This window comes from Pongo pygmaeus, chromosome 1 (assembly GCF_028885625.2).
Source record: "Pongo pygmaeus isolate AG05252 chromosome 1, NHGRI_mPonPyg2-v2.0_pri, whole genome shotgun sequence".
NCBI classification, from domain to species: domain Eukaryota; kingdom Metazoa; phylum Chordata; class Mammalia; order Primates; family Hominidae; genus Pongo; species Pongo pygmaeus.
This window is the reverse complement of record NC_072373.2, coordinates 14682102-14708888: the sequence shown is the minus strand read 5'-3', so window position 1 is coordinate 14708888 and position 26787 is coordinate 14682102.

Here is a 26787-nt window from a genome sequence, read left to right as displayed (position 1 = left end):
GATTCATTCTCATTTATTTATTTCTATTTTAGAGACGGGGTCTTGCTCTGTCACTCAGGCTGGAGTGCAGTGGTGTGATCTCAGCTCACTGTAACCTCCACCTCCCGGGTTCAAGCCATCCTCTTCCTCAGCCTCCCGAGTAGCTGGGACGACAGGCATGCACAGCCATGCCTGGCTAATTTTTTAATGTTTTGTAGAGACGGGGTTTCGCTATGTTTCCTAGGCTAGTGATGAACTCCTGACCTCAAATGATTCTCCCTGTTTGGCCTCCCAAACTGCTGGGACTACAGGTGTGAGCCACCATACCCAGTCAGATTTATTTTTAACAACCATCCCAGGTGCTTATGTAGTAGATGGTGATCCAAAGGGATCACCCTTTGGGAATTGCTGGTCTAGAGAGAGTACTGAGCAGGAATCCCCACCCCAGCTCCAGGCCTGAGGTCATGGAAAGGGAAGTTGGGGAGACTTCTGGGCACCAATCCCTGAGCCAAGTGATTCTTACAGCTGATGGAGAAAGAGGAGAGAGTAGGAGTTGAGACTGCGCAGGACATTCTAGGCAAAGCACTGGAGGGGCAGGAGAGCAGAAGTGAAGACACCTGAGGGCCATATATGTGTGGCCTGAGAATGCACACAGGCCCTGTGCTTGCGGTTTAATGCATTGTGGTTGCCATTTTGAAATTCTTGGTAATTTTAGCTTTGAATCTGTGTTTTGAACAAGAGGCACTGCAATTTCACTGTGCACTTATGGGCCCAGCCCCACTGGGGTACAGGGAGCTACGGGAAGTTCAGGTGTTGCTGAGGTTGGAGGTGGGCAGTAGAGTGGTAGAGGGGCTAGAGAGATATGGGAAGGCTACATCCCTGAGGTCTCCAAATGTCATGTCCAGGAGCTCAGGTTTTACCCAAGTCAGGAAAGGATTTAAGCAGGAATGAAGTAGTTAGGTCTGCATTCCACCAGGTCTACTCTAGGAAAAGGGCAAAGGTCCCCCTGCACGCAGATACAGGGGGCCAAGCTAGGCTGTCATGAGAACCAGGCTAGGACACCAGTAGGCAACTGGAGAAGGGAATGGTCTAGAGAAAACTAAGCGATGATTTGGAATTAGAGATGGGGTTGAAGGAGAGGGGGAAGGCCAGTGTGACTCCCAGATTTCTGGCCTGAACAACCGAGTTCCCTGTGGTACCACCAGCTGAAATACTTTGTTAGTTTTATTGCTTTTCATTTTAAAAAAATCTGTGGTGGTGTTTATTCTAAGAACACATTATCATTGCTCACATCTGTCAGTAAGAGTCTTTTTTGAATATAAAAGTAACTTCTGAGGCCAGGCACAGTGGCTCACAGCTGTACTCCCAGCACTTCGGGAGGCCAAGAGAGGCTGATAGCTTGAGGTCTAGAGTTCAAGACCAGCCTGGTCAACATGGTGAAACCTCGTCTCTGCTAAAAATACAAAAAAATTAGCCAGGCGTGGTGGCGTGCACCTGTAATCCCACTTGAACCCAGAAGGAAGAGGCTGCAGTGAGCCGAGATCGCACCACTGTGTTCCGGTTTGGGCGACAGAGCGAGACTCCGTCTCAAAAAAAAAGAAAATAGTATAAAGATTCCTCAAAAACTAAAAGTAACTCTTGTCCTTTAATAAAAGAAAAAAGATGGGGGCAAACGTTATCTGGTCCCAAATTTATTTGCCCATCGTATGTCCAGGATAAGATCCAGTTTGTTGGTGAGAGGATGGGGTGTGCATTGAAGAGGGGTCATAGAGAGGCATCTGTAGAGTAGTTACCACACAGGGAGTTTCAGCACTAGACCTATAACTTTGTTTACTCTTTATACCTATCCTGAATATGAATGATTTTTTTTTTCTTTTGCTAGAAACCCAGAATTGACCTTGGAATTATCATTCATGTTAGTAAACACATTCTGGTTGTTTTACCAGACATAAAAATCAGTGCTTTAGATGTGACCTCAAGATACCCTTGCTCCAAAAACAGCCACCATAGGTCTCAGCCCAAATGGGCAAGCATCCAGTGGATCCCAGGCTTAGGGGAAAGCAAGAGCCTAGAGTTAATGCATTTACCGAAACCCCTTTGATCTAGAATCCATCTGACAATCCCACGAGGCCAGACGGGCCTGGAAGGTTTTCAGGCCTTCCTCCGGTTTGGCTGGCTGTGCTTGAGCGCTGTGTTCCCTCAGGCATCTTGGGGCTTGAGCTTTGAACAACTCGGTATTGCAAATTAAAATGACCCTAAGTAGGAATGAAATATTTTAAAAAGAAATTTGGTTTTGTTCAAAATAGGCAGTGTGCAACTGAGAAACAGGGGCTTTCTTTGAGCCAGTTAAACTGAGTGCAAGATAAACTAAATTCAGCTAAGATAAAAGCCTGAATAAAGTGGCTTTCACAGAAGACATTCAGAAAATATTGCTCTTTATAAATAATAATTATTCAACAGACATTTTACTAGCACTTTTCTGCTGTATAAAAGTTATACATGCAGAGTGTAGACACTTTGAAAACACAAAATATAACATGCAAACATGAAATCACCTATGAACCATGACACGCAGGTAGCGTTGTCAACATTTTGAGCTGTTTCCTTTCAGCTTTGTTTCAATGCCTACATTTACAAAGTTTTTTTTTTTTTTTTTTTTTTTTGAGATGGAGTTTCGCTCTTGTTGCCCAGGCTGGAGTGCAATGGCACAATCTTGGCTCACTGCAACCTCTGCCTCCGGGGTTCAAGCAATTCTCCTGCCTCAGCTTCCCCAGCAGCTGGGATTACAGGTGCACGCCACCACACTCAGCTAATTTTTGTGATTTTAGTAGAGACAGTGTTTCACCATGTTGGCCAGGCTGGTCTTGAACTCCTGACCTTGTGATCTGCCCGCCTCGGCCTCCCAAAGTGTGGGATTACAGGCATGAGCCACCACGCCCAGCCTGCAAAGTTTTGTCTAAGTAGTTCTAAAGCATTTTAAAGGTAGAGATAATGGATTAAACTATAATGCTCATTTGAAAATGAGATTTGCTTAACAGCATATTTTAAGATCTTTTTTTCTAATTAGAGAAATAAAGAAAACTTGTAAAACACAGAAAAGCACAAAAGAAGACAGCAAAAGTCACTTGGATTTCAGCCAAAGAGCATTATGATGAATGTTTCAGTGTGTGACTTCCAGTGTTTTTTTCCACATATGTATGTGCATTTCTTATTTATTAAAAATACCAGTGTATCCTTTTGGCTGTTTGCTGTTTACAGAACACACATTTGCCATAAAAATAAATATTATTCCACAACATGATTTTTACTGACTGCATAAATGATATTCTTTTATATAATGATGTGTAATAATTTACCTAACCAATCTTCTATTGTAGGATTTGTAGGTTGTTGTAATTGTTCATATTATAAACAATGTCATGATTAACATACTTAGGAATAATATCTGATTAGTTTTTTATAACAAATTCCTAAAGTAAAATTGTATTAAAGGAGATATATACACACACATGCATATATATATATATAATTTTTTTGATAGATAAAACTAAATTGCCTCCAGAAAATTTATACTAATTTATATTTTCATTAGTTCAAGTTTTTGAAAACATGATTTAGAGGCAAATATAATTATCTCTGTTTTATCATTTGGGACAATTAAGGCAGAAACCAGTATCGTGGTGAGGGTTACACAGCAAGTCAATAGGAAAGATTACTTTGATATAGATAAGAGATATCTTCTTACATGTACTTTACATATATTCTCATTTACAACAACCCTAAAAGGAGTTATTTTTTAATCCCCATTTCCAGATAAGGAAAGGGGGCTCGAAAATCTCAAAGCCCTGACATTTCTATTCATTCATTATCCAGGCTGTCTCCGTGACCACAGAGAGCCTGACAATCCAGCGGCAATGCAGTCATAGAAACCTAGTGTGTAACTCATAGAATCCTAGCGTGTAACCCAGTGCTACCAACAGCAGATAAATCAATCCTTGCAGAAACAAATATTTAATGTTTAAATAAGCCAACAATCTGAACATTCACTGTTTTGATAAATGCAACCTAAAATATCTCGTCCCCTGGATTTTTCCGGTAAAAATAGTTCCATAGTTATGCCTTCTTGGGGGCTTGGAGGGAGGGAAGGGATGGGGTTGAGGAAGAGAAAAACAACTTCCTTGGAGGATTAAGCAAAGTGTAAGAGCATGTCTTCTAGGTCTAGATTGGCAGACCTCACGCTTTGACTCAGAAGTAGAGAATCTGCTTTGGTTTCCTGACTGGGTTGCCTTGTTTTTCAGCCACAGGGCAAGAAACATGCCACAGCAATGAAATAAAGGTGACATGTCATAATGAGGGAAAGGGAGTTATTCCACAGGCTGAGTCACCGCTCTCCTGCAGGTACAGAATGATACAGCCTACAGAAATTCAGAGCAGACTGTTAGAAGGTGGGGTTGAGTAACAAAGAGAAACAGGTCTACAGATGACCTAGCATATACTTATTATTTTGAAATTTCTGGATTGTATAAAATGAGAATGGCGAAGTCTTAGGTAGATCTAAGTTCATTCTTGCAACAAAAATCAGTTCCAAGTTTGCGTGGAAGTGCGGCATCTAATTCACAAAATAGTGGCTATAGTGACATTTATTTGAGGGAAACTTATCTATAACTTCAAACTAACATACACCTTGGTGGAGTCTGAGTTCTACGTTTTTCTGCTTTCTTCCTCATCAGTTGTCATGGCTGACATTTGTTCTTTGAAAAGACTGAGTGCCAACCATGAGCTGGACAGCCCACTAGGCAAGTGCAGTGACAAAAGAAACAAGCGTTCATCCTGTCTAGCCAGAGCACTAAGGAACCTGCTTATTCTACTAATGCCTCAGCAAGGTCCTAAAGGAGAGCTTCCACTGCCTCCTAGGTGGGTGCCCCTGCTAGCAAGTTAATCATTCTAGGCCTCAGTTTCCTCTTCTATAAAATGGGTGATAATAGTAATTATAAAGTAAGAAATAAAGAAGAGGTCACTGGACACTTGGCCTCTGGCAAGGATCTAGAAATGTCAGCAGCATAATCCTGCTTAACTCACCTCTGCTACTGTTTTACCTGCTGCTCTCCAATGCTCACCTGCTCTAATTCACACTGTAGTAGGAAGTGCTTTAGGTCAGGCATCAGGGGGCATTGCTTTAGTTCAGACTCTAGCATTTACTATGTACCTGTTGTATGATCTTAATACTAATAGCAATATAGTGATAGAAGCAGCAATAGCCAACCGTTCTAATCATTACTTTGTGCTTGGCATTTTATATCAATTTAATCCTCATGGTAATTTACTGACATAGGGAACATTGGTCTCTTTTTTTGTAGGTGAAATAAGTGAGGCTTAAAAAGGTCTTGTAATTTGGTCCCACAGCTTATAAGTGTGAGGCTGGAATTCACCCAGGAAAGCGTTTCCAGGGTCTGTAATCCTAACAATTACTCTGCCTTAATTTTCCCCTGCTGATATTTCTGCCCATAAGCCCCTTATTATTTGATTAATGGTAGTAAAGAATATTTTTAAAAACTATTGCTCTTCAGCATCCTTTTTGAGGGAGAACTTTCCTTCCCGTATTCTACAGGTTTGTACTGGGGCTGTAGCTTACAGGAACCCTCTCCAGAATCATCCAACGTCCCAATCATACGTAGAGAATGGCCAGAATCCTTCCCTTTGTACTGATGTACACACAACATGAGAAGGAATTTTTCTACTGGAGTTGCTTAGCTGGAGAGGCCAGGAGCCATATTTCTGTTGTGTGGGCAAAGCCTTTCTGCAGTAGAGGAGAATGAGCTCTATAAATAAAGAGAAGCAGAAAATCATAAAATACAGATAGAGATGAGATATGCTCACTTAGAATTCCTAGTTCCAGTCCAGAGGCCCTGGTTCTATTAGTTACTGCTTCAATTCTGATCAACCCAGTACTTCCAACTATATAAGCCAATAGAGTCTTGTGCTTGTATAAGTGAGTTTGAGTTTTATTTTATTTTATTTTGATGGAGTCTCGCTCTGTTGCCCAGGCTGGAGTGCAGTGGTATGAGCTTGGCTCACTGCAAACTCCACCCCAGGGTTCAAGCAATTCTTGTCCCTCAGCCTCCTGAATAGTTGAGACTACAGACGTGCACCACCACACCCAGCTAATTTTTGTATTTTTAGTAGAGATGGGGTTTTGCCATGTTAGCCAGGCTGGTCTTGAACTCCTGACCTCAAGTGATCTACCCGCCTCAGCCTCCTAAAGTGCTGGGATTACAGGCATGAGCCACCACGCCAAGCCTAAATTGTGTTTTTCTTAGTTGCAATCAAAGAAGCCTAATCAATAGAACAGAGAAGGGGCCTGGGAGTTAGCTGTAGACAACAGGTGTACAAATGTGAAGTTACCTATTAGTGAATTAAAGGAGTATTAACAGAGACAATACTTTGAAAAATCAAGTTAATATGAAATCATGTACCATGGTTTGAATATGTCCCCCAAAGTTTATGTGTTGGAAACTGAGTCCCCAAAGCAATAGTGTTGAGAGATTAGACCTTAAGGAGGTGATCAGGCTGTGAGGGCTTTGTCTTCATGAATGAATTAATGCTGTTATTGCTGGAGTGGGTTCACTTTGGAGGGATTTGGGTCCTGATAAAAGGATGAGTTCAAATTCCTTTCCTTCTGTCTGTCTCTCTCTCTCTCTCTCTCATGCACACGCTCTGCCTTTTTGCCTTCAACCAGGGGATGACACAGCAAGAAGGACCTCACCGGATGCAGCCCCTCAGTCTTGAACTTGCCAACCCCCAGAACCATGAGTTAAATCACCTAGTCTCAGTTATTCTGTTACAGCAGCACAAAATGAACTTAGACATCATATTAGACCCAGATCACACTTTAAAAAAACATTTGGTATGGCCAGGCGTGTTGGCTCATGCCTGTAATCCCAGCACTTTGGGAGGCCGAGGCGAGTAGATCACCTGAGGTCAGGAGCTCGAGACCAGGCTGACCAACATGGAAAAATCCTGTCTCTACTAAAAATACAAAAAATTAGCCAGACATGGTGGCACATGCCTGTAATCCCAGCTACTCGGGAGGCTGAGGCAGGAGAATTGCTTGAACCCAGGAGGCAGAGGTTGCGGTGAACTGAGATTGCGCCATTGCACTCCAGCCTGGGCAACAAGAGTGAAACTCCATCTCAAAAAAAAAAAAAAAAAAAAAAAAAAAATTGGTCCAAAATCTTCATTTCATAGATGTGAAAACTGATTTGCAAATATACAGGGTAACTGGCTTAATGTTAGGCAACTAGCTAGGAATAAGCCTGGGATCTAGCTGAATTCAGGTAGCCTCAAATCTTTTCCGATACTTTTTTCACCACCAACTCCATCTACCCAGATAGGGAAGTAGATGGTCAGATAATACAGAGATAAATGAATGTATAGAAAAATGAATAGATAAATGGACAGATAAATGGATAGATGAATGAGAGGTTGATTGGTAGATAAATAGAGACAGATTTAATAAAGCAGGAGATTTAATTGTACAATAAAAGCCATCAGCAAATTGAGATTATGCTGGGAAACAGAAAAGTTGAAAAAACCCTGAACTAAAAGAAAAATCTAGGTTCTAGTTCTCACTCAATGCTAATTCGCTGTGTTACCTTGGACAAGTCCCTGAGCCTCAATTAGACATAGAAACGGGGATCATATATGAGAGTAACTTTGTTAACTATGATAATTTCATGAATATGTGATGCTCACATCTATTTATGAAACTACACTGCATTTGTGTGCTGATATTTAGAGGGCAAGTTCCATGAGGGCAGAAATTACACTTATCCCTTGTTATATACCAGTACCAGATGCTCAATAGGCATTTTTAAGGCAAATGAACAAATTGATAGCATGGTTATTATTTAACTGCTCCTCTTCACCACTATGACCCAGCTTGGATCATGGACTCATGCAATCAATATGGAAGCTGAATTAAAATAAAAATGACACATGCCAAGAGGGGCAGAGGAGTAAGAAAATGACATCATTACCCCTTGGCCTGAAAGGTTTCATCCTAATCAACTCTGAGGACTGACCTAGTCTTCTTAACCTCCTATAATCTCTAACCCAAATCTGTTTGTTTTTTTCTTTCTCCCAACACATTCATATTTCCTATCATTTTGGAAATGTCCTTTATGTTAAAAATACATATACATATGGAGGAAAAGATATTAGATCCCTACTTCATACTCCCTAGACATCAATACTAATTAGATTTCAGACTTAAATCTCAGAAGGAAACCTCTCAAACTTTTTGACCACGGAGCAGAAGAAAGACTTTTTTTTTTTTTTTTTTTTTTTGAGATGGAGTCTTGCTCTGTCACCAGGCTGGAGTGCAGTGGCACGATCTTGGCTCACTGCAACCTCTGCCTTCTGGGTTCAAGCAATTCTCTTGCCTCAGCCTCCCAAGTAGCTGGGACTACAAGCGCATGCCACCACGCCCAGCTAAAATTTTTGTATTTTTAGTAGAGATGGGGTTTCACCATGTTGGCCAGGATAGTCTCGATCTCTTGACCTCGTGATCTGCCCACCTCGACCTCCCAAAGTGTTGGGATTACAGGCGTGAGCCACCGTGCTGGGCCAAAAGACAATTTTTTTTTAACTAGACCAGAAAAAAACTTTTCAAAAAAGAAAGATTAATAAATTAAAATCCATTAAAGGTTAACATTTATGCTCATAAGATGACTCCACTCTCCAACTCCAATTTAATTAGGATGTTAAACCTGTGTGTGAGTGTGTGTCACACTTGGGTATCACCACCCCGCAGGTGAGATGTCTGCCATACCCCAAATGGCAATAATTCGGGATGACAGACACCTGGCAGGAGCCTCATGTTCCCAAGAGGGCTTTATCTAGATAGTCTGGGGACTGGGGGATGGAGTGTGGGTGAACCTGTGGACCTCTTTTGCTACCTATGGAAATAGAATTTAATTCATATAACCAAACAGATGTGTCATGAATACCTTGACAGAATGGATGATATCTTATGATATCTTATATTTCCCTCTATCTTAAAGGCCTCAAACTGGGTCTGGCATGAAACAGACCTTTTATTCATGAAGGGACAAAACATAGTATTGAGAGGTGACAGCGTGCTGGCAGTCCTCACAGCCCTCGCTCGCTCTCGGCGCCTCCTCTGCCTGGGCTCCTACTTTGGTGGCACTTGAGGAGCCCTTCAGCCCACCGCTGCACTGTGGGAGCCCCTTTCTGGGCTGGCCAAGGCTGGAGCCCACTCCCTCAGCTTGCAGGGAGGTGTGGAGGGAGAGGCACGAGCGGGAACCGGGGCTGCGGGCCAGCTGGAGTTCCTCACTCAGACGGGAAAGCTACTATAGAGACCGTTTTCACCCCAGTTTTCCCATAGCCTTCTTGTTCATTACTGTGGCTTTCCACTCCAGCCTCTGTTGATTACGAGCCTTACATCCAGAAAAGCAAAAAAACAATCGGCAGAACAATCCTAATGATAGCGACATTGGTCTTGCGTCTTACAGTTTGCAAATGATTTCCAGATATAATTTCTCATCGGAATCTCACAACCACCAAATACGACCAGGCATTATTCATCTGATTTTATAGATGAGGAAATCAAGAGTCAGAAAGGTGATGTGACTTCCCCAAGGCCCACAGATGGTGGGTGGCAAAGCCAGGACTTGGAATCCAAGATAAAGAAAACTCAGTGGGAAGGAGAAGTTTGTGATTAAATCCAACTAAAGGAATAGAGTAAAATAAAGAACACAGTAACTTTCTCAACAAGAAGGTGTTCTGTTTTCCTCTTGGCTTTTGAAAATGAGGCTGCTTCTGCTATATTATCTGGTGGAAAACACATCATCAAAGTCAATGGAACATCAGCCTTTCTCTTGGGTATTTGTTGAGGCTCCTCTGCACGAACACACACCTTTTGCTTCTGTGTTTGCTCCAATTTTCCTATCTTTCCAACCTCTTGGATTAGGACTCTGGCTCCCAGTATTTGTCTAAGGCCCTTCTCCGAGTTAGGCAACCTATTTCATTATAATTTTGAACAATAGAGAATGATACTAGCAGCCACCCTCAACTGGGCCCTACTTATTATGGGCTAGCAGTAAGCACTTTGCATGCATTATCTCATTTAGTCTCACAACAATTCTATGAGGTAAGAACTATTTTTGTCCCTGTTTGACAAAAGAAGAAACTGAGGGACAAAGATGAAGCAATTTGCCCAAGGTCACATTGCTAGTAAGTGGCAGGCTGAAGACCAAGCTGCCTGGCCGCAGGCCCTCACCCCTGCCACCACCCTCAGCGACCTTTCCCTAGGCTGTCCAGCTCAGATTCCCTGGCCTTGTCACCTCACGCCCCCCAGATGCTGGCTTTGCACAGTCCTTCAGCTTTGAGAAGGGCAGAGCTCTAGGTAATAACATTCCCTCTGCTGGCCTCTTTCCCAAGATTCTCAAAAGAGACAAAGCCCATCCCCAGAAAGTAGATGACGTAATTGGATGCCACAGTGCCCTCAGATCTCTCCGAAGAACTCTCCACAGGGCCCTCATTCTCTCTGCTGCAAAGGAGAGTTGGCTGCTGAGTGTTCACAGCTGAGACCCTCTCTAGGCCTTGCCCTTGGCTAATGGGAGCCACCTGGCTGGGGTTAATCCCCCTTCCTGGGAGGACCCCCCCCCCCAACTTCAGTAATTGGTCAATGCAGAATACAAAGGCCCTGCCTGCTAGCCCTAATTGGGGCCAACTGGGAAGGGCCAATCTCAATCCAGAGCTCCCCAGGGATTGGGCGAGGTCTCTGTTGCACCTGTTTCATGGTTCAACCTCTCTTTTTCCCCCAATTCTGCATCCTTCACCCCGACAGATGTGGACCCCAAAGCACTCTCCAATAAACATCTTGGCTTGCACACTGCAGCCTCAGACTCTGATTTCCAGGGATCCAGCAAAACACAGAAGTGTGTTCAGTATCTCTGGGCTGGCCTCCTCCTCCCGACTGGCAGAGTGGGGCCTCATGTAGAATGTGGTATTAAATGTTTCCCAGGATTTGGTTTTCCTGCCCACATGGTTTTTGACACTGCCATATGTGTATTGTTTTCTTTTCCTTTTCAGTCCACCAGAATGTTCTGGGGTGTTCATTACCGTGTTATGGGATTCGCCTATACCTTCAGCCAACAATGGGGCTGTATTTCTAGTCCAAGCCTTCGCTTGACCATTCTACTATCCCAGCAATGCCTATGAGCGACCTAACCTGGGACCCAAGACCTGCTGACCATGTTATTTACATGGGCCAGGCATAATGGGCAAAAGACATGCTTGAAATGTATGCATGTGAAACACACAAGCAGACACAGGCAGGAACAGGAGCATCATTAGGTCTTGACAGGGTATATCCCTACAAGTAAACCCAGGAGGCCTTGGCTCACTGTCCTATTTTTTTCCTCTCAGCTCAGACCCTCATTTCTTCTATGCAAAGATGCCATAATAACTTCTGACAGGCCTCTTTATCTCCTACCTCTTTGACTTTAATCTGTCATACACATTGCTGCCAGATTTATCTTCCTAAATGAAGCTCTTATCATATCCTCTCCGTGCTTAAAAACTGCATGCTCCCCACTGCCTACCAAATGAAGTGCACATGTCTCAGCCTCGCCTCCCAAGCTGTATCCAATGTGGCTGAGATCAAAGTGTGCTGCTTCTTGGCCCTCTGTGTTTTCTGGCCTCTGGGACCATGCTCATTCACTTCTCTTCAAACACTTTTGCCAGGAAATGTTGCTTGATCCGTACAAATAGCTGTAAACAGTGTTTGGACCGTATTTCTTTAATAACTTCACCTTAGTCTCCCTTAAATGACAATTATCTGTGAGCTTGGTTTGCCTTCCCAACTAGATTATGAGCAGCTTGGGGAGAAGACACACCCCTGATCCCAGCACCGCAACAGCATCAAATATGTAGTGGGCTCTCCAGAAAGATTTGTGGAGGTGATTTATCATCTCCCAGTTGGACCACAGATTTATTCTCTTTCCCTTCTCCCTGCCTTCCCAACAACCTTTATATTCCTGAAATAAATATATATTGATGTTATAGAAAGTAGTTATTTAATCATAATATATATAAAGCAACAGATAGTATATTGAGACCCTACCCTAAAACGTACTTTGGAGAGGAGAATTTATAACCTAAGGTAGACTGCAAATGAAGTCACTGCCTTAACCCAATAAGAAGGAAAATTATGATTTTGAAATGATGACATTCAGACAGTGGACTAAATCCAGGGTAGAGAGAGGGCTTTTAAAAATACAGTGTGAGCTGGACGGGCACGGTGGCTCATGCCTGTAATCCCAGCACTTAGGGAGGCTGAGGCAGGCAGATCACGAGGTCAGGAGTTGAAGACCAGCCTGGCCAACATGGCCAACCCCCGTCTCTACTAAAAATACAGGCCAGGCGTGGTGATGCATGCCTGTATTCCCAGCTACTCGGGAGGCTGAGGCAGGAGAATCACTTGAACCCAGGAGGTGGAGGTTGCAGTGAGCTGAGATCATGCCTCTGCACTCCAGCCTGAGCAACAACTGAGCAACAGAGTGAGACTCTATCTTAAAAAAAAAAAAAAAAAAAAAAAAACCGGTGTAGTCTATCTAGAAATCAAAGATCAGCAATATAAAAAACTTCTAGAGAAAAAGGTGGTGATTTTACTGGAAGAATTCAGGGTTAGTGCATTACCTGATACTCTTTCATAGACAACTGGACAAATGACCACTCCCGGCTGGTGGGCTCACCTCTGCGGATTCTGACATCTCTGCCAGGCAGCTCAGGTTGCCGCCCTGCCTCTGCCCCAGGGCCCAGAGTCCCAGACCTACAGACAATGATATCATTATACCACCACCTGGGCTGCAGAAACAACTGCCTCCTATTCAACCACACTTTCCCCTTATTTTATTGGAGTCTTGTCCCTGACAAACGGCTGGAGGCTTCTGGTAGGAAGCAAAACTCAGCAGCTCCAAAGATCATGAAAAAAGCATCGTGATTCAAAGAGATTCTTAATGAACGCAGCGGGGACTCTGAGTTGCATTTCAACCTATTTCTCCTCCTCTGGGCTTTCGCCCCTCTGTTCCGTATCATGAGACTTCTCTCCAGATATGCAGCCCTGTTTTAGGATGGGCTGTCAAATTTGGAATTGGCCCTGGTGATGAGAAAGGAGGGATCCCTCTCTCTTCTATTTTCTGTAACAAATGGATGTCAAAACTGACATAGGCTCAATGTTTAAAAGTCAAGTCATTTAAGATGGGTAAGGAACTGAGAAACACTCAGAATAGATTCAAAGTCAACAAGCGAAAAAAAATCTGGATAATGATATTTGTAAGAAGGATTTGTGCACTGCAGAAAAAATAATCCCAATAAATATTTGTCCATAGTAACACTTGTTTATTTTCTGTAGTGTTGCCTTCAGGGCAAGGGAGGCCCTGAGCCAGTTCTCACACTTTAAATAGCCCCTAGACATCACACAGGCATACACACATGCACTTATTAACGTGCACACAGACACCCCATCACTTGAGCCCCAGCGTTCAGTGCAGCCACAGCAACCTGCAATCTCAACATCCACTCTTTGGGCAATGCTGCTCAGGCCCCAGGGACGTTTCCTCACATTGCCTGTCCTTGCATCTTGCCTTTGCAAAAAAAGGCAACCGTATCCAACTACTGAGGTGTCTGTGCAACCTGCTGTTGACTTCAGAAATGCACACCACTTTAGAGTGTGGAGAGGATGTGAGCATCAGAAGTGCTGATAAGAAAAGACAAACTCACTACCTTGTGAGAGTCTTCCTATCATACAGCAAGGATGTGACAGATTCTTGCATAATAAAGAACTATTTCCCAATAGAGCCAAGAGTTCGTTTTCTCACTTCTCTTCCCATTCTAATTCAGGATTCCAGAGGTACTAAAATATTGCACACAGTAGATGCAATAGTTCACACACACTGTGGCTAACATTTTGTAATAGTACATAACTCCTATTTCTCTTACCTTTATACATAAATATAGTTGTAGATATAATATGTGTGAAGTACAAAATCAGTTCTTTACATTAGCAACTAAATGGACTTTGCTAGAATTACAAATCGTTTTCTTTTCATAAAAATATGCAATAAAATGTAATTAAATCATTTAAGGATTAAAAACTCTTCAGATCTGTTTAAATAATTTTATTCTAATTTTTGATACTTATTAATTTCCATTTTGGTTATAATGGATAATTTTGAATATTTGAGAGGAAAAAGAACATTTTGAGACATCAAAAATAATTAAATCTTTAGTTTTTTATATTAACATTGATTTACATATTGATGAAAATGCACTCAAATTGTGTATATTTTAATATAATTACATTTATTTTCAATCTGTTAGATTATTGCTATCAATGGAACACAGACTGTGTGAAAATTTTGATTGTAAGAATATAATCAGTGATTTTTCTGAAAGGAAGGCAAGAAAATAAATTGTATTAATAAATATATGAGATTTAATGAATTTATATGTGTTTATTCTTATTACTCATCCAAACATTGCTAGCTGAATAACATCCCAGACAGGCTCACAAATGATCAGACTCTTTTCTCCTTGAGATTTTGCTAATTCTTGTCATATTTTACATCCATTATATCACAGCTTTACACGTATTTTGTACCTTTTGTGATAAAAGAATATTTGTCAAGATGGAAGGATGGAACATACTTAGCGGTTTATTTTCTTTGTTTATCTTTTTAATATCTACACACATAGCATCTGTGCCCCAGGCCCCCACAAATAAAGGCAGGAGCAGCTTCCCTGACCACTGTGAATGCTGGCACCACAGTGTTTTCCTCCTTTTTTTTTTTTTTTTTTTTGAGATGGAATCTTGCTTCATCGCCCAGGCTGGAGTGCAGTGGCGTGATCTTGGCTCACTGCAATCTCTGCCTCCCAGGTTCAAGCAATTCTCCTCCCTCAGCCTCCCAAGTAGCTGGGATTACAGGCACCCACCACAATGCCTGGCTATTTTTTTTTTTTTGTATTTTTAGTAAAGATGGGGTTTCACCATGTTGGCCAGGCTGGTCTTGAACTCCTGACCTCAAGTGATCCAGCTGCCTTGGCCTCCCAAAGTGCTGGGATTACAGGCGTGAGCCACCGCACCCGGCCACACCATGATCCATGGTGTTTTCTTTTTTTTTTTTCTGAGATGGAGTCTCGCTCTGTCACCAGGCTGGAGTGCAGTGGTACGATCTTGGCTCACCGCAGCCTCTGCCTCCCAGGTTCAAGCAATTCTTCTGCCTCAGGCTCCTGAGTAGCTGGGAGTACAGGCTCATGCCACCACACCCAGCTAATTTTTGTATTCTTCGTAGAGACGGAGTTTCACCATGTTGGCCAGGATGGTCTCAATCTCTTGACCTCATGATCCACCAGCCTCAGCCTCCCAAAGTGCTGGGATTACAGGCATGAGCCACCACGCCTGCCCACCATGGTGTTTTCTAACTTTTTTTTTTTTTTTTTCCTGAGACGGAGTTGCTTAGCCGCCCAGGCTAGGGTGCAGTGGTGCGATCTCGGCTCACGGCAACCACCATCTCCCAGGTTCAAGCGATTCTCCCATCTCAGCCTCCCAAGTAGCTATGATTACAGGCACCTGCCATCATGCCAGGCTAATTTTTGTATTTTAGTAGAGACAGAGTTTCGCCATGTTGGTCAGGCTGGTCTGGAACTCCTGACCTCAAGTGATCCTCCCGCCTTGGCCTCCCAAAGTGCTGGGATTACAGGCGTGAGCCACCGTGCCCGGCTGTGTTTTCTAACTTTTATTGAGAGCTCACATTGGAACAGGCATTGTCCCAAGTGCTTTTGTGTATTTCATTCACCCTTACTAAACCCTTCGAGGTAGGTACTGCTACCCAGTTTCCATGAGGAGGCTGGCACACAGGGAGAAGTTATGGGTCAACTGGTTGCCGAGTGTGGTGAGTGGTCACTCCCCTGGCCTCTCGGACCTCAAATCCCTCTGCAGCCTGGGCCCTGGCCGCTTCATCCTTTCTCCTTAGCAGAGGCTGAGGAGCCTCAACTTTGTCTATTCCCTGTTTGTTTCATAGAGACCATTTGTTGAATGCTTTTATTATGTTGCCTGTTACACATCTGTTTTAAAAATCTGGATCAATGTATCTGTTTTGGATTTCAAGCTGGTTAGGATAATCTAAATCTCTATATGCATGTACAAACAGGCACTTCCAAAATTACATTTTTAGCACAATTATATTTGTAAAACCTTCAAAACAACCTAAAGACCTAATACACAACTGCATTAGTGACTCAGTTAATAAACTTTGAGACAGCCATTGAATGGACAATCATGAAGAAAGTGAAAATGATGGTTTTGAAGGTATCATAAATACTTATGACAGACGGGAAATTCTTCTGACAGATACATTGTTAAATTTTAAAAGTACCATATAAAATTACACATATCACATGTCATGATTATGTAAAAATTAGTATACACATGAAAAAACACACAGAAAAAAAGACGAAGAAAATATAGCTAAATATTCTTAGAAGTTGTGTTTAACGTAGTAAACATTAATGTATTGGAATGACTTTTTTCCCTTTTTGTTTTTGTTTTTTTCTATTTTTAAAATGGTTTTGGATTAGATTAATTTCTTTTTTTCTTTTTTTAGAAACAGGGACAGGGTCTCGCTCTGTTGTCCAGGCTGGAGTGCAGTGGTTCAATCACAGCTCACTGTAACCCTGAACAGGCTCAGGCAATCCTCCCACAGCCTCCTGAATGTTAGGACTATGCATGCACCACCATGCCTGGCCAGGTTAATTTTATAATAAAAATATATGATTTATTTAGAATGCAATTTTTTTTCTGAAAACAATAAAATAACAATTTTAGCAAAAGTTCACATAATTTGCGAACAGGCATAACACCTAATTGTTTATGTAACACGTCTATTCCCCCACCGCCTTCCTGGCTCTGTGCAGTCTTTAAGAGGAAAGCGGCCGGGCGTGCTGGTTCACACCTGTAATCCCAGCACTTTGGGACGCCGAGATGGGCAGATCACGAGGTTAGGAGTTCGAGACCAGCCTGACCAACATGGTGAAACCCCGTCTCTACTAAAAATACAAAAATTAGCTGGGCGTGGTGGCACACGCCTGTAATCCCAGCCACTTAGGAGGCTGAGGCAGGAGAATCGCTTGAACCCAGGAGGTTGCAGTGAGTGAAGATCATGCCACTACACTCCAGCCTGGGCGACAGAGCAAGACTCCATCTCAAAAAAAAAAAAAGAAAAGAAAAGAGGAAAGCTACCATGGTAGAGGAGAGTCTCCATTGCTGGCTGTTGGCAAGATGCATTTTGTAGATCAAGCATTTTAGCCTTGTCTTATACATTAGGAGGAGCAGAGATGAAAATATCTGAGAGTCTTTAGGCTTTCATACAAATTCTGCAAACAGAAAAGTCCTACCACTTCCTAAAGAAAGTGCTGTTCCTCAAATGTTCCCCAGACCTGGAGCCACTTGGTCAGTGAGCTCGAGATAAAAGCAGCCTATGATTTAAATGTGTCCTCTCTTCAGTGACCAGTGCCTGTGAGTATGCCATAGCTCCCCCAACTTTGAGAGAACGCTGGCATCCGCACAGGGACGTGCCAATTCGGAAGCAAGCCTTGAGGGCCACACGCACATCTACGAATATGCTGGGAAGACATTATCTTTTAAGAAGCTTCCACTAGCCTTACTGCACCTCTGCCTCACCTGTGCCTGTCTTGGTTTTTAATAGGTGGTAAATATCAAGAACAGAAAAGATTTACTCAATGGAAAACTTACACCTTCACTCTCTCTTTTCACCTCTCTTTCTTTTCTTCCTTTCTCCCTTCCTTCCACACCCCAACACACACACACACATACGTGGCACAGTGCCAGGTACAGTGCCAAGCACTGAGCATATAGGGTCAAATCAGATCTGACACAGGCTTCCCAGGAGCTGGAGATCTATACCTTCCCACTGAAAGGGTAATGCTCAGACCAGCAGCACCAGCGTGGCCCACAAGCTTGTTGAAAACATAGACTCTCAGGCCCCACCCTGGACCTGCTGACTCGGAATCTGGATTTTCACAGGCTCCTAAAAGTTTGAGATGCACTGGCCTATAGGACTCTACAAGGGCAAGCCTAATTTCTTCTGAGTGCAGTTATGATAAGACCTGGGGCTGGCATTATTATTTGGCTTGCATGAACAATTTTAGCTTATGTTTTACGAATATCACCTGGAATTTTAGGTGACTCTTACAGGAATCACAGGCTAGGTCACAAGGACAGTGATTGCCTGTGGGTATGGAAAGTCCTTCATCTGGACCCCTCATCTGTGAGTATTTGTGGAGCGGGACAACAGGGACAGGGACAGGGATCAGGGGAAAGAGGAAATGGATATTAGCTTCTGCGGAGGAACAGACAGAAAAGAGCAGGAGTGTGGGATGAATGTATCCATATGCTAGTGATGTACCTGGGCCTGAGAAAACAACGGTGGCAGAAATGCCCTCCTGGTGGCTGCATCTGAGGAATACACCTTCCTCTCTGGCTCAGAAACCCAATGGCTGCCTGTGCTGTGCCTCCTGAACCCGTATAATGTGCCACTCAGCACAAGGAGTCCTTCCAGGGCACAGGAGCACATGGGCAGGGGGACTGTGAGGGGGCAGGGACACCAGTGACTTCCACCTCTCTCTCCCAATGCTGCAGAAGGAAGCGTTCTTGGGAGTTGCATACAACTTTTTTCTTTTTAGAAGAAATAAGTCTTATCTTTGCTAGGGTCAGCCTTTCTTCTACCTAGATCAATTAAATTGGAAAAAATGCATGTTTCAGAAAGGATGCTTCAGGAATAAAAAAGATTTTAGAGTTAGGCTAGACATCTCCTGGGGGTTGCCCCAGACCTTACTGACATCAAGTAGTGGCAGGTGTTTCCAAATTAGAGGTTAGAGGCTAAGACCTACAGCCTCTCCTGAGTCTCCAGAATCTCCAGACACAGCCTTAAGCAGATCTCGTCATCACACAGCTGCTGTAGAGAGTACCTGTGATCTTTCCTTCCTTTCAGCCATCTGACTTTCCGCTGCATTGGGCAGAAACCAACTCTTGACGCTAGATGTTATCAGGAGGGAGAGGCATAGATGAAGATTTATATGTCTTCCTTCCATAGTAGTAATTCACATGTACCAACAACATAAAGGCTTTTTTTCTTGCATGTGCAGATACAGTTCCAGTATAATTATTCTAGATGGGAATAAAAATAGTAAGCTTCTTTTTTCCTATCATCTATGAAAGAAACAATTTATAAGGTACCAACATCTCATATCTCTTCTTGTTGTTGTTTAGAGACAGGGTCTCCAAACTCAAACATTACTGAGGTTGGAATGCAGTGGTATGGTCATGGCTCACTGCAGCCTCCAACCCCTGGACTCAAGCAATCCTCCCACCTCAGCCTCCCAAGTAGCTGGGACTACAGGTATGTGTCACCATTCCCTTCCTATCGTTTTTATTTTTTGTAGAGACAGAGTTTCCCCCTATGTTGCCCAGATTGGTCTTGAATGTCTTGCCTCAAGCAATCCTCCTACCTTGGCCTCCCAATGTATTGGGATTACAGGTGTCAGCCACTGCATCTGGCCAATATCTTGTGTCTTAAGAGTTGTACTATTCAAACTATACACAGACCACCAAGAATCAGTCAAAAGAGCCAAATGCAAGACAAAATTCCTAGGAAAATGGGACAAACTAGTATTGGAGAAGAAGTATCTGGGTCAAGGAGATAGAATCTCCTGAAAATTGTATTTACATAAAATTGCAATACACCTAGTACCACTATGAGGACAAACTACATGCTCTCTGAGGAATATGGCTGTTAGTCAACCTTCACTATACATGTGGCCCGAGACCACACTTCCCATTATGAAGGCAGAAAACCATATTACTTGCTAAAAATGGCTGTAGATTAAATTCATAATATCTTTTCTAGTATGTGTTGAAAAATGTTTGATCATTCTGTACCAGAGATTATAGATTCATGGCTCTACTCAAAGTTCTAGAAGGCTAATGAAAAGAGCCAAGTTTATCTATCAAAGGGAAATGAGAAAGATACTTTTTAAGAGAGGGGGCAACTCATGGTTCTTCAGGTACAAGTGAATATGCTTGTCCATTCATACTATACGTACTTTGATGAGGAATTAAGTTCTTGACAGAAAGATAACTTTTGTTTACGCTGACACATTTTGGAAGATTCTCAAATGGAAAAATATAACATAAACTAACACATTGGAGCAGGAGTCACCAGGGTCCTCTGCTATGGTTAACTGATGATAAATATTCATTTATCCATTTACAAACACTATAGAGCACAATGTTAATTACATTACTTTGGACACAAGCAACCTAGACTCTCCCTTCTACTTAACACAATAGTTTTCCATTGTCCTTAAATTAGAGTAAAACTCCTTAATTTGGCTGATAAGAACATCCAAAATTTAGGATTGCTCCTTTCCCAATCCATCTCTTACCAATTTCCTTTATTTTCTCTTATCCAATCTAACACATTTGTTTTCCTTTCTAGAGTGTGTGTCTGGCTTGGAGCAGATCCTCTCTCTGCCTGCACACCTCTGCCAATCATTTGGTTGACCAGTTAACTCCCTGTATTAGTCTGTTCTCACATTGGTAATAAAGACATACCCAAGACTGGGTAACGTATAAAGAAAGGAAGTTTAATGGACTCACAGTTCCACATAGCTGGGGAGGCCTCACAATTATGGTGGAAGGTGAATGAGGAACAAAGTCACGTTTTACACGGTGACAGGCAAGAGAGCATCTGCACGGGAGCTCCCTTTTGTAAAACCATCACTTCTCATAAGGCTTATTCACTATCAGGAGAACAACATGGGAAGAACCTGCCCCCATGATTCAATTAACTCCCACCGGGTCCCTCCCACGACACAAGGGGATTATGGGAGCTACAATTCAAGATGAGATTTGGGTGGGGACACAGCCAAACCATGTCACTCCTCCTCAGCCTCCAGTCCCAACTCAAACATTTATTTACTCAGCAAGGCTTCTTGTGACTCCCTGTCAATTAGGTGAGATGCTATATTTTGTGTTCCAGCGCTATGCTGTGAGCCTCCATCCTGGTTTCATCCCACTCGTGGTCTTTGTTTATTGCCCATTGGAGCAGGCTGGGCTCCTCTCAGCTGAACCCATGAGTGGGGCAGCTTCTTTCGACATGACCACGGTCCTGGCTGGCACTGGGACTGGCCCACATAATGCAAATGCCAATCAAGGCAAGGGACTGTGGGAACAACCTGAGAGACATCAGCGGTGGACAGAATAGTTTTTGTCTTTTGGGATTTCATCGTCTCTTATAAGGATGGGAAACACACCCTTTAAAAGGTAAAAAGCATGAATGTGCTAAGTAGCAAAAGGTACAGTGAGTGTCTAGAGGTGGGAGACTGTCCGTCTGCACTTGGGGGCCTGCAGAAAGCTGGATGAAGAATTTAGTATTCGTGCTGATTACAGGACAGGTGAAATTTCTACGGGAAGGCTGGGTGGATACACAGAGGACCGTGTGGCCGGGTCAGTTAGAAGCAAAGTCTGCAAGGCACAAAAACCTGAACCTTGTGCCAAGAATAGACAATCTCATATTTTGCAGAGTTCATAGGCAGTTAGACATTGATTTTTTTTTACAAAGAGGAATTGAGTCTAAATATTTTAAAGACTTTTTCATCTAAGGTAACTCTGAGGGCATGTGAATAATGCAAGAATCGAGTTTAGGCTTCCTGTCTCTATATTCTCTGGAAAGTCTATTTGATATCTTAGTTTTCCCTCATGCTCCTCCAGAATAATTCTCAAATATGTATTAAAGGTCCATGACACAGCAGATAGCCATCTGGCCTCTGAGCCCACTGTGTGTGTGTGCACACGTGTGTGCATGCATGCGTGTGTGTGTATGTGTGAGTGCACACATGTGTGTGTTTGAACACATCGAGATGGAAGGGAGAACAGAGCGAGTGAGTTGTATTTCCAAAGATGGGCAGTGTCTCAGTTCTGACGTGGTCACAACTTTGTGGGGCTGGAGGAGTGCATTACCCTACCGGTGATATCTTAAGCCAGGATTCCCTTTCACCCACTGCAGACAGAGCATAAAAATATCACGGGCAGGCAACTTTCCCAAACAGGGAGAGGCAATTCACTGTCATGGACAATGTTGTCTATTGAAATAAAAACAAACCGGGGGCGGGAAGGTTGAACTTAACTGAATGTCTTTACCCCGGGTACTTGGAAGGGCAACAGTGCCAAGGTACCTCTGGGAAACATAGAGGGCCAAGGTGACATCTCACATCCACTCCCAGGTGAAGTTCTCCCATTCCTCCCCAGGAGGCTCTGGGGCCAGCCCAGCAGCTGACATCCCCAGGCCCAGGCGGGACCTTCTCCAACAGACCCCCTCCCTGTCATCCCTCACCCGTCCTACCCCTCTTCCTGCCATAGCCACTGAGGCTCCTTATCCACTCCTCAACCAGCCTTATTTTCAAGCTACCCAAAAATAACAACATTTGATACGATGGCTCGGAAAGCTTTGGCTGGGGTCATGTTTCCAAATTCTTGACTCAAGTATTGTAAATGAGAACTACTTTTTTTTTTTCCAGTCAGGCTATTTTTTCCCTCTTTTTTTTTCTCTTGAGATGTTGGGTGAACCCCAACCAAGGAATCAGTGCTTAATGGGTCACAGGGTATAAATAGTAGTGTTGAGACCATAACAGAAGGCTCTTTGTACTATCATGGAACTGAACCTAAAAAAAAAAAAAAGGCTTCCAAACAGACCAGCATGGGGCTCTGTGGGGGCGTCTAGCATTGCTGAGCACAAGCTATAGACTATATTTGTCCACTCTGACATTCCACTTCTGATATCTATTTATGGCTTTGCCATGTACACAGGATACCCTATTCATTAAATATGTGCTCAAAAATGTCAGTCCGTATATATTTTTGTGCTGCTCATAGTTCACAGACATACACTAAGCAAATCCAGTGTGATCTGGATCGCCGGACTCATGCTCTCAGCCCCTAGCTCTGTAGTCCTTGTTCTTGTTCACATGTAGCTAGGTTTTCTCATCCATAAAATGGGGATAAATGTGCCTGTTCCCTAGAAGTTGGCTCTAAGTGATATGTGGCACTGCTTTGAAAATTAAGAGACAAAAATCTGTGGGCTTCTTTTGCTTTGAGGCACTCTTTAAATATGAGCTATTATCCTAATTAAACTAAATTTTCATCATGGGGTCAGTTTCCTGATGAAGTTAAATGGGATGATCCAAAGTCTCTATTAATTTGCTACCAGTCATTGTACTTGGAGACCCTGGGGGATCCTGAAAATTGATTAATTATGACAGGCCTGACGGTATATTTCTGGGTGATTATGGCAAGCCTTGGATGGTATTATTAGGGATACCCATTTTTATGTGACAGTGAAATTCATAGGCTTTAACAAAAGTACTATTATCCCACTAGCAGGGACCAGGCTGAAGGGCATGTGACTTAGCAGCTGACAAGTGCAATAATTCTCAGAATTTTGTGGCCCAGAATTTGCGCCGGCTACTAAGAACCGGGAGTTTAGAAACAGAAAGTTCAGGTTACAAGCCTACTGGGCAGGAACTCAAACTCCTGGTTCTGGCAACAGGTCCCGGGCACTTGGGGGTGGGCCAAGGTTCTGACCATTCAGTGTCCTATGTTTAAATTGTGAGACGGTAAGCAAAAAGAAAAAAAAAATATTGGAAGGGTTCTCTTACCTTTTGGAGACAGTAAAATAAAAATCTCCTTTGGCAAAGAGCCTCTTTCTTCTGTGGGCTCTCCTACAGGGCAGCATTGACCTCTGGTCTGCCATGACCCCACCTCTCCAGCTGCCCACACGTCCATCTTCCGGTGTGTGTGTGTGTGTGTGTGTGTGTGTGTGTGTGTGTGTGTGTGTGAGCGCGCACGCGCCGTGGGGGGGTGGGGGAAGGAGGGAGTATATTCTTGTTCAAATTGCCAGATTAACCAGAAAATTAGCAGGAAGACAAGGCAGCAAAGTGAAAACTATTCTGTACAGTAGACATTCTTCATAGATCATTCAACCTATTAATGAAGTTACCATTTCAGCAATGGGTATTTGAGTTGAGTTGCCAGGGGAGAGAAGGAAAGAAGGGTATAGGCAACGCTGCTTAGTCCTCGAACTCACATACAACATGGAGAGCTACATTCTTAATAATACCAAGGATCGTGCAGTGAGCATTTCCTAGGCAGCAGACACAGTACGACACAATTTACATAACTCATCTCATTCAATATGTACAAAGTCCCTATGAGACTGGTACCAGCTTATGCCCAGTCTACAAAGGGAACAGAGACTCAGAAACTAACTTGTCCAGGATTAAATAGTGAATCACGTTGTGGACACATAATTCCAATCCATTTTTTTTAATGCCCAAACCTGGGCTGTTAGCAACCTTGCTAAGCTTCATTCCTTTTCCTGCACCTCTCCCTAAGCCTACAGCAATGCATCTAGGACTCAGGGATATCTCTGGGTGGGGGTAGAGGCGAAGTCAGGCAGAAGTGTCAGGGATGAAATGTCACAGTGTTATCATAGACCTAAGGACTGGCCCTAGAGGAGGGGGCACCCATCTCCTGGCTCCTTTCCAAGCTGGTAAGAGCCTGGCAGTCATGCTGGAGAGACAGGGGGAACATCTAAGCTGCTGAATGGAGCTCAAGTCTCCACCACCAGGGAAAGTTCTTCTCTCAGGGCCTTCCTTGTTTTCTCCTTGTCCGCAGGAAGCAGAATTGCTGGAGAGCTTGCCTTTACTTGACGCTTGGTTCTTAAAGAATGGTATCTGGCCCGCAGCCAGGAACCTCTGCAGGGAGATGTGAGCTTACTCTCTGGAGTCCTCTCTCTCTATGGCATCAATTGATGAAAATAAAATCTGCATTTCGTGACATTACTATATACCCATGAAATAGGATTTAAAAGGGTCCTGATTGATGAAAATAAAAATGAGCCAGTTCTCGTTTGCTCAATTTTACCCTTCAATTCAAAAAGCCTGTGCTCTGTATCTTAGCCTCTCAGAGGCCACACCGGATTCCTGTAGGGTCTGCTCAGCCTCCTCAAACTGCTGTGACAACAGCCCTGGATTCTCGGATACACTGACACATGTTTCTAACCCTCAATCCTGCCACCCTCTGCTTTTGCTCCTCCTGCTGAGAATTCCCAAGGGAAGAGCTCTGAGCTCTTGACCCTCTTCAATCCCAGTTCAACACAACATCCCTTTGGTTAATTTCTGAGAAAATATCCCAAGTGGTTATTTCAGATAGTTTTCTTGGACTTACTGCTTCTGTCTTGAGTTCTGAAAGTCTGTGTATCTGTGCCCTCCTGTGTAGGCTGGGAGCTTCTTGAGGGCCTGGCTTCTTTCTTTTTGCCCTGGCACCCAGCAAAGTGCCTGGTGCATGTGAATGATAAATCACGTGTGTCGAATGCGTGAGTCAGTGGAGGAATGAATGGAAAAGCACTGCTTGGACAGCACAAATACAAAAATGGATCTACAGACTACATAACCAAAAGACTCCTCTACACACACATCCTGAGCACCAAGGAAACTTCTGTTTGGGCTGCTGACCATGAAATCTACTCTGCTTAGTTGCTGTGTTCATCTTCGTCCTCCAGTCTGGACTCTCAGTCTCCTCGACCCAGAACTCCTCGGCCCCAGCTCTGCTCAGCCCGACCTGGACCCTCGGCAACCTGGTCCATTTCCTGTCTGATGTTCTTTAACATCACCCACTACCATTCTTGCCCAACCCTGGAGGTAGGGGGAGGAGAGGAAGATCTTCTTCTGCTTTGCGGCATGTCCCGGCATAACAGCAAGTCATTCTTATATGCTCATCTAGGCATTTAGACTTCTTCCAAGATTGGGTGGTTCTTCCATTCTCATAAATGACCCACATTTGCAACCCTGGAGTCATCGTTGAAGCCCCCTTCTTGTCCATGCCCTTAAACAGGTCAGATTCTGAGTCGTATCAGCCCCTTCTTTGAAATGTCTCATCTGCTCCTTCTCTGCAGCCATCCTGGTCCAGTTGCTCAGAATTGAGTTATCTTACTGGCCTGTTGGCAGCCTTAACCCTATCCCCACCTTGTTCCAGGGTCAGCTGCCTGACTTGCCACTTTCATCATGGGCCACACTGAATTCTTGGCCCCTCCCTGTGCATGAGTTTCTGGGCCCCTGGAAGTTTCATCTTTTCCTATTTACTTCCCATCATGTAGACAGTCCTTCTTGCGTCCCAAAATATAGGATGCTAATTTCTGTCTCTTTGTCCCGCCGCTCATGTCCCTCCTCTCAGATCTCACTTGAGTCTGTCTTCTCCATGAAAACCTCCTTTTCCCTTTCACTCCCCTCTGTAACTACCATGCACCCCTAATCCAAATCCTACCGCTCCACACCTGCGTGCGTGCTATCTCACACTGGATTCATAATTGAGTGTGCATTAGCTTGAAATTGCCAAATAGGCTCTACATTCTTTGGGAACAGAATGTGAATCTTAACTTGCGTTTCTCGCGGTACCTGCTGGAGAGAAGAACTTTCATATTATGCTTGTGTTCATGATTGACTAACCTTTGCCGAAGAAAATTGGGGAAAGTGTTAGTTCAGAAACATTATACGTATTTTGCTTGGGAAAAATGAGGGCTTGCAATGGGGATTTTGCTGACATTGGCTGCTGCTGCTACTTTCATTTCTGCTTTTTCTTTCTCCTTCTCT